Source organism: Salvelinus sp. IW2-2015, linkage group LG30 (assembly GCF_002910315.2).
Source record: "Salvelinus sp. IW2-2015 linkage group LG30, ASM291031v2, whole genome shotgun sequence".
Taxonomy (NCBI): Eukaryota; Metazoa; Chordata; class Actinopteri; order Salmoniformes; family Salmonidae; genus Salvelinus; species Salvelinus sp. IW2-2015.
In genome coordinates, this window is record NC_036869.1 from 4,635,864 (window position 1) to 4,648,487 (window position 12,624).

Genomic DNA, 12,624 nt, shown 5'->3' on the forward strand with positions numbered 1-12,624 from the left:
TGCCTTATAACGATGACTTGGTTGTACTGAATGCTGGGAAAATAAAAAAAAACCTTAGAAAGATGCCACCGTCCTGTTGCTCACAATAAGAGCTCATATGTCATGGCTCACTTGACTTTACGAGAATATACCTAATTTTTATTTGAGCTGTGTCATCTTCTTGGAGCTGGGGAGGAAAGAAAAATAATGATTAATACATTTGTGTTACAGTTAGCATACAGTGTACATTGAAGGCATATCTCACCTCCCTCTCAAGTTTTATTTCAAGGTCCAGTTTCCTAATTGTCCTCTTTTTTATTTCGGACTCCAGTGCAAGATTTTCCATCTTTTCTTCTTGTACTGAATGTCTATGTCTGCCAGTTCTATTTGGCGCCGGAGGTGGTTGCCATACAACTTTCTGATAGCTTGTGAGCTCTGTGAACACAATACAATTAGCGCAGCTGGAATTTGGCAGGATGTGGTGTCCTTTTATTAATACGCACTATGTTGCCAGGCTGGTTTTCCCACTGTATAGCATCTGGGTCCTGTAAAAGAAATTAGATTTTGATTTTGATGAGGACTCCTCACCATTGTAGAGTAAATAGTACTTTCACAGTCTTAACATGATACCTCATGCCTTCTGGAATCCAGAGAGATGGTCTCCTCCTCATCATCGTCTCCATCATGTGCTGTTGCTGCTGCACTGGGCCTTCACCCTATCACATTTAATCGGATTCATATTGAAGCTAGTAGACAAGACATGCCAGGCCTACAGTATGCCTTTGATGGAGTACTCACTGGATCAGCATCGTCTGGTGCTTGTGCTTGGTGGCTCTAACAGGAACACAGTGCTGCCAGACACTGCAAGCAATAGGTAAACCAAAGTCAGACAGTCCAAATTGATTCAATATGAATGTGGTTGTATCCCATGTAGAGATGGAAGGACATACCTTGAATGAAGCGGTGGCATCTGAGGAACCTATGCTCGTCTCTTTCCCCCAGATCCCCTCTAAGACGGGCCTGCCTTTATTTAGCTCCAAGGCCATGTCCTCTGCTGGGGTAAGTCAGCCTTTGGTGACCCACCACCCGTGCCTTGTCTGTGGGTATTCTCTTTTCACTGCTAAAACATACAGACAATGTGTGAGCAGGCACCTTCTGGTACAAATATATGCTTGTGCTTTGTTAAATATTAGTCAGGACCATACCATTCTGCAGAATGTTCTTGTATTTGATTTTGACCTGCTGCCATGTCCGTTTTGGCCCGTTCATGTTTAATCTACACACACACACACACACACACACACATTTAATGGAGTCACACTGCAAAAAATTACTGGTATTTTTGTCTTGTTTCAGTAAAAATATCAAAAAATGATCATAGCTTTATACAGTGTGATGGAGTTACTTTACACAATTTCACTCATATCTGCAGTGCATTTCAATTAAAAATTTAACCGTTTCATAATTACAGTACAACTGCATTTTTGGAGATGTGAATTAAATATTTGAATTTAATTGTGATGTTTCAGCGAGCGGTGAGTGTTAATTGTGCACTACTTACGCATTCAGCGGTCTGCAATATTTGCCACGCTTTTTCCTTTGCTTTATCACTGTCCGTGTTGCCTTTCTCTTAATTATATATTTTACCTCCTCGTATGCCTCCATGAGGATTTGTGCTTCCGACGGGGAAAAGTACGCGGCTCTAGTTGCCATGGTAAATCAGTTAATCTGTGATCTGTGGCGGGGTCTATTTGAGTGAGCCGTGAGCGCGCACCTATCCAGGATTGGTTTCACCTGGCTTAATGAATCCGTGTCTGCTCATCCTGGCTTGGTCTTTGTGCAACCAATTAAGCCTGGACGCACATGTTTTGGCTTCATTGAGCTCAGCTGAGTCATTTATCCCGGATGTCTTAATTCTACTTTTGTGCAACAGGCCCCAGGTCACAAATCTTGCTGCTGTGATTGCACACTGAGGTATTTCACCCAGTAGATATGGGAGTTTATCAAAATCGTATTTGTTTTCAAATTCTTTGTGGGTCTGTGTAATCTGAGGGAAATATGTCTCTCTAATATGGTCATACATTTGGCAGGAGGTTAGGAAGTGCAGTTCAGTTTACACCTTTCTCAATAGCAAGGCTATGCTCACTGAGTCTGTACATAGTCAAAGTTTTCCTTAAGTTTGGGTCAGTCACAGTGGTCAGGTATTCTGCCACTGTGTACTATGTTTAGGGCCAAATAGCATTCTAGTCTGCTCTGTTTTTTTGTTAATTCTTTCCAATGTGTCAAGTAATTATCTTTTTGATTCTCATTATTTGGTTGGATCTAATTTTGTTGCTGTTCTGGGGCTCTGTGGGGTCTGTTTGTGTTTGTGAACAGAGCCCCATGACCAGCAAGGCGACCGGAAACATGACCAAATACAAACAGTGTAGATATTCCCTCCGCAAGGCAATCAAACAAGCTAGGAGTCCGTATAGAAACAAAGAGTCGCAATTCAACGGCTCAGACACGAGACGTATATGGCAGGGTCTACAGTTAATCACGGACTACAAAAAGAAAATCAGCCCTGTCGCGGACCACGATGTCCTGCTCCAAGACAAACTTAACAACTTCTTTGCTCGCTTTGAGGACAATATAGTGCCAACGACACAGCCCGCTACCAAAACCCGCTGGCTCTCCCTGCAGCCAACGTCAGTAAAGCATTTAAACGTGTTAACCTTCGCAAGGTTGCCGGCCTAGACAGCATCCCTAGCCGCGTCCTCAGAGCATGCTCAGACCAGCTGGCTGGTGTGTTTACGGACATATTCAATCAATCGTTATCCCAGTCTGCTGTTCCCACATGCTTCAAGAGGGCCACCATTGTTCCAGTTCCCAAGAAAGCAAAGGTAACTGAGCTAAATTACTATCGCCCCGTAGCACTCACTTCCGTCATCATGAAGTGCTTTGAGAGACTAGTCAAGAATCATATCAACTCCACCCTACCTGACACTCTAGACCCACTCCAATTTGCTTACCGCCCCAATAGGTCAACAGACAACGCAATCGCAATCACACTGCACATTGCCCTAACCCATCTGGACAAGAGGAATAGCTATGTAAGAATGCTGTTCATGGACTAGAGCTCAGCATTTAACACCATAGTACCCTCCAAACTCGTCATTAAGCTCGAGATCCTGGGTCTCGACCCCGCCCTGTGCAACTGGGTCCTGGACTTCCTGACGGGCTGCCCCCAGGTGATAAGGGTAGGAAACAACATCTCCACCCCGCTGATCCTCAACACTGGGGCCACACAAGGGTGCGTTCTCAGCCCTCTCCTGTACTCCCTGTTCACCCATGACTGCGTGGCCATGCACGCCTCCAACTCAATCATCAAGTTTGCAGACAACACTACAGTGGTAGGCTTGATTACCAACAACGACGAGACGGCCTACAGGGAGGAGGTGAGGGCCCTCGGAGTGTGGTGTCAGGAAAACAACCTCACACTCAACGTCAACAAAACAAAGGAGATGATCGTGGACTTCAGGAAACAGCAGAGGGAGCACTCCCCTTACCCACATCGACGACGGGATAGTAGTGGAGAAGGTGTAAAGTTTTAAGTTCCTTGGCGTACACATCACGGACAAACTGAAATGGTCCACCCACACAGACAGCGTGGTGAAGGTGCAACAGCGCCTCTTCAACCTCAGTAGGCTGAAGAAATTTGGCTTGTCACCAAAATCACTCACAAACTTTTACAGATACACAATCGAGAGCATCCTGTCGGGCTGTATCACCGCCTGGTACGGCAACTGCTCCACCCACAACCATAAGGCTCTCCAGAGGGTAGTGAGGTCTGCACATGTAACAGTATTGCTTCCGTCACTCTCCTTGCCCCGACCTGGGCTCGAACCAGGGACCCTCTGCACACATCAACAACAGTCACCCACGAAGCCTCGTTACCCATCACTCCACAAAAGCCACGGCCCTTGCAGAGCAAGGGGAACAACTACTTCAGGTCTCAGAGCGAGTGACGTCACCGATTGAAAAACTATTAGCGCGCACCACCGCTAACTAGCTAGCCATTTCACATCGGTTACACACAACGCATCACTGGGGGCAAACTACCTGCTCTCCAGGACACCTACACCACCCGATGTCACAGAAAGGCCAAAAAGATCATCAAGGACAACAACCCCCCGAGCCACTGCCTGTTCACCCCGCTATCATCCAGAAGGCGAGGTCAGTACAGGTGCATCAAAGCTGGGACGGAGAGACTGAAAAACAGCTTCTATCTCAAGGCCATTAGACTGTTAACAGCCATCACTAACATTGAGTGGCTGCTGCCAACATACTGACTCAAATCTCTAGCCACTTTAATAATAAAAAATTGGATGTAAGAAATGTATTAGTCACTTTAAACTATGCCACTTTATATAATGTTTACATACCCTACTCTACTCATCTCATATGTATATACTGTACTCTATACCATCTACTGCATCTTGCCTATGCCGTTCGGCCATCGCTCATCCATATATATTTTAATGTACATATTCTTATTCATTCCTTTACACTTGTGTGTATAAGGTAGTTCTTGTGAAATTGTTAGATTACTTGTTAGATATTACTGCATGTTCGGAACTAGAAGCACAAGCATTTCGCCGAACGGCATAGGCAAGATGCAGTAGATGGTATAGAGTACAGTATATACATATGAGAAGAGTAATGTAGGGTGTGTAAACATTATATAAAGTGGCATAGTTTAAAGTGACCTGTGATACATTTGTTACATCCAATTTTTAATTATTAAAGTGGCTAGAGATTGAGTCAGTATGTTGGCGGCAGCCTTGTTGGCAGCAGCCATTATTTAAAGTGACTAGTGATACATGTATTACATCCAATTTTTTATTATTGAAGTGGCTAGAGATTTGAGTCAGTATGTTGGCAGCAGCCACTCAATGTTAGTGATGGCTGTTAACAGTCTGATGGCCTTGAGATTGAAGCTGTTTTCAGTCTCTCGGTCCCAGCTTTGATGCACCTGTACTGACCTCGCCTTCTGGATGATAGCGGGGTGAACATGCAGTGGCTCGGGGGGTTGTTGTCCTTGATGATCTTTTTCACCTTCCTGTGACATCGGGTGGTTTAGGTGTCCTGGAGGGCAGGTATTTTGCCCCCAGTGATGCGTTGTGCAGACCTCACTACCCTCTGGAGAGCCTTACGGTTTTGGGTGGAGCAGTTGCCGTACCAGGCGGAGATACAGCCCGACAGGATGCTCTCGATTGTGCATCTGTAAAGGTTTGTGAGTGTTTTTGGTGACAAGCCAAATTTCTTCAGCCTCCTGAGGTTGAAGAGGTGCTGTTGCGCCTTCTTCACCACGCTGTCTGTGTGGGTGGACCATTTCAGTTTGTCCGTGATGTGTACGCCAAGGAACTTAAAACTTTCCACCTTCTCCACTACTGTCCCATCGGTGTGGATAGGGGAGTGCTCCCTCTGCTGTTTCCTGAAGTCCACGATCATCTCCTTTGTTTTGTTGACATTGAATGTGAGGTTATTTTCCTGACACCACACTCCGAGGGCCCTCACCTCCTCCCTGTAGGCCGTCTCGTCGTTGTTGGTAATCAGGCCTACCACTGTAGTGTTACTCCTGTTACTCGTGCATGGCCACGCAGTCATGGGTGAACAGGGAGTACAGGAGAGGGCTGAGAACGCACCCTTGTGGGGCCCCAGTGTTGAGGATCAGCGGGATGGAGATGTTGTTTCCTACCCTCACCACCTGAGGGCGGCCCGTCAGAAAGTCCAGGACCCAGTTGCACAGGGCGGGGTCAAGACGCAGCGTCTCGAGCTTAATGATGAGTTTGGAGGGTACTATGGTGTTAAATGCTGAGCTGTAGTTGATGAACAGCATTCTTACATAAGTATTCCTCTTGTCCAGATGGGTTAGGGCAGTGTGCAGTGTGATTGCGTAGTCTGTGGACCTATTGGGGCGGTAAGCAAATTGGAGTGGGTCTAGGGTGTCCGGTAGGGTGGAGGTGATATGATTCTTGACTAGTCTCTCAAAGCACTTCATGATGACGGAAGTGAGTGCTACGGGGCGATAGTCGTTTAGCTCAGTTACCTTAACTTTCTTGGGAACAGGAACAATGGTGGCCCTCTTGAAGCATGTGGGAACAGCAGACTGGGATAGAAATTTATTGAATATGTCCGTAAACACATCAGCCAGCCAGGTGGTCTGCGCATGCTCTGAGGACGCAGCTAGGGATGCCGTCTGGGCCGGCAGCCTTGCGAGGGTTAACACGCTTAAATGTTTTACTCACGTCGGCCAAGGAGAAGGAGAGCCCACAGTCTTTGGTAGCGGGCCGTGTCGGTGGCACTATTGTTCTCAAAACGCGCAAAGAAGTTGTTTAATTTGTCTGGGAGCAAGACATCGATGTTCACGACGGGGCTGGTTTTCTTTTTGTAATCCGTGATTGTCTGTAGACCCTGACACATACGTCTCGTGTTTGAGCCGTTGAATTGCGACTCCACTTTGTCTCTATACTGACTCCTTGCTTGTTTGATTGCCTTATGGAGGGAATAAGTACACTGTTTGTATCGGTCATGTTTCCAGTCATCTTGCCATGATTAAATGTGTTGGTACGTTCTGTCAGTTTTGCGCAATTGCTGCCATCAATCCACGGGTTTCTGGTTAGGGAAGGTTTTAATGGTCACAGTGGGTACAACATCTCCTATACACCTCCTTATAAACTCGCTCACCGAGACAGTGTATACGTCAATGTTATTGTCTGAGGCTACCCGGAACATATCCCAGTCCACGTGATCGAAGCAATCTTGAAGCGTGGAATCCGATTTGTCAGACCAGCGTTGAATAGACTTAAGCACGGGCGCTTCCTAACTTCCCTTTAGTTTCTGCCTATAGGAGGGGAGCAACAAGATGGAGTCATGGTCAGATTTGCCAAAAGGAGGGCGGGGGAGGGCCTTGTATGCATCGCGGAAGTTAGAGTAGCAGTGGTCGAGTGTGTTACTCGCTCGTGTACTGCAATCAATATGCTGATAAAATTTAGGTTGCCTTTTACTCAGATTAGCTTTGTTAAAATTCCCAGCTACAATAAATGCAACCTCAGGATATGTGGTTTCCAGTTTGCATAAAGTCCAGTGAAGTTCCTTGATGGCCGTCTTGGTATCTGCTTGCGGGGGGATATACACGGCTGTGTCGATAACCGAGGAGAAGGGCATTTGATTGTGAGGAATTCTAGGTCAGGTGAACAAAAGGACTTGAGTTCTTGTATGTTGTTACAATTACACCATGAGTCGTTAATCATGAAACATGCACCCCCGCCGTTCTTCTTACCAGAGAGATGTTTGTTCTTGTCCGCGCGATGCACTGAAAATCCTGTTGGCTGTCTGGACTCCGACCGCATGTCCCCAGCTAGCCATGTCTCTGTGAAACAGAGTATGTTACAATCCCGCTCTGGCACCCTCTCCTCCGATGGCATTGTTTTGGGTTGACCTCTGGAATCAGTTCAAATGCCCTGGGAGGTACAGACAAAGGATCCGCTTGGGAAAAGTTGTATTCTTGGTCGTAGTGCTGGTTGTGCTGTTAAGTTGACGTCTCTCTGATATCCAATAGTTCTTCCCGGCTGTATGAATTAACACTCAAGATGTTCTGGCCTAACAATGTAAGAAATAATACATTTAAAAAGAATACTGCTTACCCAGAATCAGGTGTCGGACTCAGCCCTTAATCAAAATGAATGACAGCACAGAATCGGGCCAAATACATTGGGCCATTTCCTTCTACCAAAATTCAGCCGACTTTGCCGGCATCTTACCAGAATCCCCCCAGAAGTGGCCCGATGCAAATTTAAATAAATTTATACAAAATTACCCGATTTAGTAATTTTAAATATTACTATTATACATTTTATACATAAAAATTATACCCGTCCACAAAAAAACATTTTATTTCAGATGAAACACCATACACCTGGTGACCATGTCAGCGTGCATGCGCCTAGCCCACCAAAGGAGTCGCTACAGCGCGAAGGGAGAAGGACATCCCAGCCGGCCAAACCCTACCCTCACTCGGACGACACTGGGCCAATTGTGCATCGCCTCATGGTTCTCCCGGTCGCGGCCGGCACGGGTCTCGAACCACCATCTGTAGAAATGCTGCACCACTCGGGAAGTTCCATCCACAAAGTTTTTAATGCTTATCAATTGCCTTGCACAAAGTATCAAAATACTAAAATACTACACAAGACTCTTAAATAGTTTCATTTAAATGTTAATAGTATTTTTTGATCACCTAAACAATGAGGAAAATATGGAAAAATAAATAAATAATGAAATGTTAATTATATAAAGCAGCCCGTGTAATCATATGCCAGAGAGTGGCCCCAATCGGCCCGAGCCCCAAGTAATACATTTGGGCCAGATAACTCGCACCGAATCGGCCAGAGCTCAATCCCCGCATCCTAGCCATAAGTAATACTGCCCGAAGGCAGCCCAGACTCGGGCCTTATTACGTCTGCCGAGTCTGACACTCAGCCAGAATCGGCCCAGATCCACACAGTGCCGATTCTGGCTGAGTGTCAGACTCAGCTAGCTGGGTAGTTTCCTAAGGACTAGAAGCGATGCGACCATCTCTGTCAGCGCCATCTTGCTAGGAATGTGACATATGTTTTTGTTCTTTTTTATAAAGCCAAAAATATTGGATAAGTGGTTTATCCATACATCTCCGTTTTGGATAGATAACTCCTTGTGTTGTTGTTTGTTTCGAGTTTTCCAATTTTCCCAGAAGTGGTTAGAGTCTATGGATTATTAAATTACATTGAGCGGATTTCTGACGTGTTGTTTTAGTAATTCGTAGGCGCAGGTTATCTGGGTCTCTATGTGTTCTATTTTAGTTTCTTCTCTGCGAGAAGTATCAAACGTCCGTGAGCGTGGTGTAGCGTTTGGGCAAAAGGAGTTTGTGTTGCCAGGCAATACGATAAGCAGTTGTTCACGAACTGCAGCCCCCCAAACAATTCGCTCTCGAGTTTATTGAGCAGAGGCTGTGTATGTTTTGGTTCTACAAAGCTGTGTCCATCAGTACGTTAAATAATCAATTAATTGAAGTCATTCTTGCACCATGCAATCAATGATCAGTTCTAAACATGTATTTTTCTTCTCTACGCTATTTATATATTTTCCTGCGAGCATCCGCTGAGTAGGAGGAGCGTAAATTAATTATGCTATAGGAGTCAATGCAGCTCACCCGGTTCCGTTCACGTAAAAGAGCCGGCTCATTTGGCTCCCAAACGGCTGTTGGTTCAAAACGCTTAAAAATCGACCTAGATCAACAGATCACCGGATGTTTAAATGTGAAGCATCCGGTTGGCATTTCCACTCACTACCAAATATGGTGATGAGAGGAAGCCCAGTTGGCGGCAGTGAGAGAAGACGGTGCGAGATAGATTTTGGGTGACATTCTGCACATTTTCTCATCGATTAAACATTTGATCTCCATACAGTTGTCTGTTTACAAATATAGACTCTGTAACAAACAGTGGACTGCGTTTTGTCGACTTTACCCTTTGACAAAGTAAAAATAAAATTGCGTTGTTTAGGAGTTATTTCACATGTGCACTTCACAGAGTAGGCGTTCCATAACTGAAATGTGCAAATAAATGCTAGAACACGCCAATAGGATCTCACTAGCTCGTGGTTGGGTCTGCCCACTTTGCCCACTATGATTAATTTTCTCCCATTGGAAACTACAGGCTCCGGTCTATCTTGGCTTAGTTATACAAATCTTTGCTGGAACGAAGAAAAAAATAGCAAATCTCCAATGTAAAGCCCAAAAGGTTGGATACCATTGTGTCAGATAGTGAAATGTGCGCTCAAATAAAATGGTAACTTACCTGGCCAAATTATTATATGGCCTGCAAAAAAAACAAGAATGTATTTTTTACGCACTGAAACAAATCAGCGTGGACCTGATTGAGTGCTGCTCAACTATTTATTGTTTCTGCAGTGAGGATTCACTATCTTTAGATCATTATGTTGTAACTTATCTGCAGAAAAACGTTTTGACCTCAAAAAGCAGTAGTAGCAGTATGCACATCAGGGAGTCAAATACACGGCTCTTTCGCCAATGCGATTCGCTTCGAGACGTTCACCACAAAAGAGTCACTCAAGAATAGCCGTTCGTTCGCGAACGACCCATCACTGGTGGAATCATCGGCGAGCTGTGTAAAGCTACGTGTGCAGGTTATCCCCAATTAAGCAGGATTTGACGCCGTCATTATTTCTCCAACAAAGACACCGATGAAAAATAACCGATTGAATAGAGGTTGGTGATGTCTTGTGTTTTCTACACGTGTCATAAAAGCGCTAGCTTCTAGCTACATGTTCGCTGATTAAACTCAACTCCTGTTTCCTTCACTATGGAGTTGATTTTATTCAGCTAGCTAACTATATGTCATGTTATATTTGATATATAAACCCTATTGCAGGGATGGGCAACTGGTGGTTGCCCCTTTCTCTCTTTTGTTTTTTAGGAACTCAATTGGGCTCTTAACTTACTGTTGCGAGTTAGAATAACGTAATTATAATACAGAAGGTGGCATTTCGAAATTTGGTTGCGCATTAGCAGTTTCTGTCAGTCACTGATAGTCCAGCCTGGTCTCAGACTAGACGTAACATAGTCAAAGTAAATCTGGGATAACCAAATTAGTATGATGTGTTATGTTTGGGATGGTTACATAAGAGTGGTTACTTAAAGCAAAAACGAGAGGGTGGTAAGTCGGAGTGGATGGGTGGGCGTATAACGCGAATGTCTAGCAACCCAAAGGTTATGTTTGAATCTCATCACTGAATTTTTTTTGAATTTTAGCTCATTAGTAACTTTTCAACTACTTGCTACTTTGCAACTACTAAATTACATGTTAGCTAATCTTTCCCCTAACCCTGCTGAGCGATTAGTGCTTTTTGGGGCCGGTTCGATTGATAAAAAAATAACTACAGATTTGTTTCGATTATTTGGGTTGAATGCTGTAACACAGGATAAAACTTCCTAAAAGTCCCATGATGGTAGTGACTGCCATTGCTACTTAACCTTAATTTATTCACATTACTTTAAAATATTTCAGTTGTGTAAATTACATTTGTTTTATTTGACTTTATCATGTAATTCCAAGTCATCTCATCTCTATAGAGCTGTTGCCTTTGCTGTTTGACAATAACTATTTTGTAGTTCTTCAAAGTACGTAAGGCATACTTTTATGACTACTGATGAGCAACTATCAATCACTTATATCATGTATTTTCAAGTAGAAATACCTTGTGAAGCAACAGCTGCTCTCTATGTTAGAGGTCGACCGATTAATCGGAATGGCCGATTTAATTAGGGCCGATTTCAAGTTTTCATAACAATCGTAAATCGGTAATTTTGGATGTTTTTTTTTACACCTTTATTTAACTAGGCAAGTCAGTTAAGAACACATTCTTATTTTCAATGACGGCCTAGGAACGGTGGGTTAACTGCCTTGTTCAGGGGCAGAACGACAGAGTTTTACCTTGTCAGCTCAGGGATTCAATCTTGCAACCTTACGGTTAAGTACTCCAACGCTCTAACCACCTGCCTCACGAGGAGACTACCTGTTACGCGAATGCAGTAAGAAGCCAAGGTAAGTTGCTAGCTAGCATTAAACGTATCTTATAAAAAACAATCATAATCATTAGTTATAACTACACATGGATGATGATATTACTAGTTTATCGTGTGTCCTGCGTTGCATATAATCGATGCAGTGCGCATTCGCGAAAAAGGACTGTCGTTACTCCAACGTGTACCTAACCATAAACATCAATGCCTTTCTTAAAATCAATACACAGAAGTATATATTTTTAAACCTGCATATTTAGCTAAAAGAAATCCAGGTTAGCAGGCAATATTAACCAGGTGAAATTGTGTCACTTCTCTAGCGTTCATTGCACGCAGAGTCAGGGTATATGCAACAGTTTGGCAGCCTGGCTCATTGCGAACTAATTTTCTAGAATTTTACGTAATTATGACATAACATTGAAGGTTGTGCAATGTAACAGGAATATTTAGACTTATGGATGCCACCCGTTAGATAAAATACGGAACGGTTCCGTATTTCACTGAAAGAATAAACGTTTTGTTTTTGAGATGATAGTTTCCGGATTCGACCATATTAATAACCTAAGGCTCGTATTTCTGTGTGTTATTATGTTATAACTAAGTCTATGATTTGATAGAGCAGTCTGACTGAGCGGTGGTAGGCACCAGCAGGCTCGTAAGCATTCATTCAAACAGCACTTTCGTGCGTTTTGCCAGCAGCTCTAAGCAATGCTTTAAGCATTGCGCTGTTTATGACTTCAAGCCTATCAACTCCTGAGATTAGGCTGGTGTAACCGATGCAAAATGGCTAGCTAGTTAGCGGGGTGTGCGCTAATAGCGTTTCAAACGTCACTCCCTCTGAGACTTGGAGTAGTTGTTCCCCTTGCTCTGCATGGGTAACGCTGCTTCGAAGGTGGCTGTTGTCGATGTGTTCCTGGTTTGAGCCCAGGTAGCGGCGAGGAGAGGGATGGAAGCTATACGGTTACACTGGCAATACTAAAGTGCCTATAAGAACATCCAATAGTCAAAGGTATATGAAATAC

The 12,624-nt window shown here is 44.1% G+C and overlaps 1 protein-coding gene across 8 annotated transcripts in view; it reads left to right on the plus strand.

Moving 5' to 3' along the window:
- Positions 1-9,999: 9,999 nt before the first annotated feature.
- The window catches only part of LOC111954980 (DENN domain-containing protein 3), a 42,194-nt gene continuing 39,569 nt past the window's right edge, over positions 10,000-12,624 (plus strand). For 2 of the 8 annotated variants that reach the window (XM_070436219.1, XM_023974974.1), the window contains exon 1: positions 10,059-10,288. The gene's annotated coding sequence lies outside the window, so the exon portion shown is untranslated. Of the gene's footprint in view, positions 10,289-12,624 lie in introns of all 8 variants that reach the window. The other 6 variants (XM_023974975.2, XM_070436221.1, XM_070436220.1 and 3 more) reach the window with 4 other exon arrangements.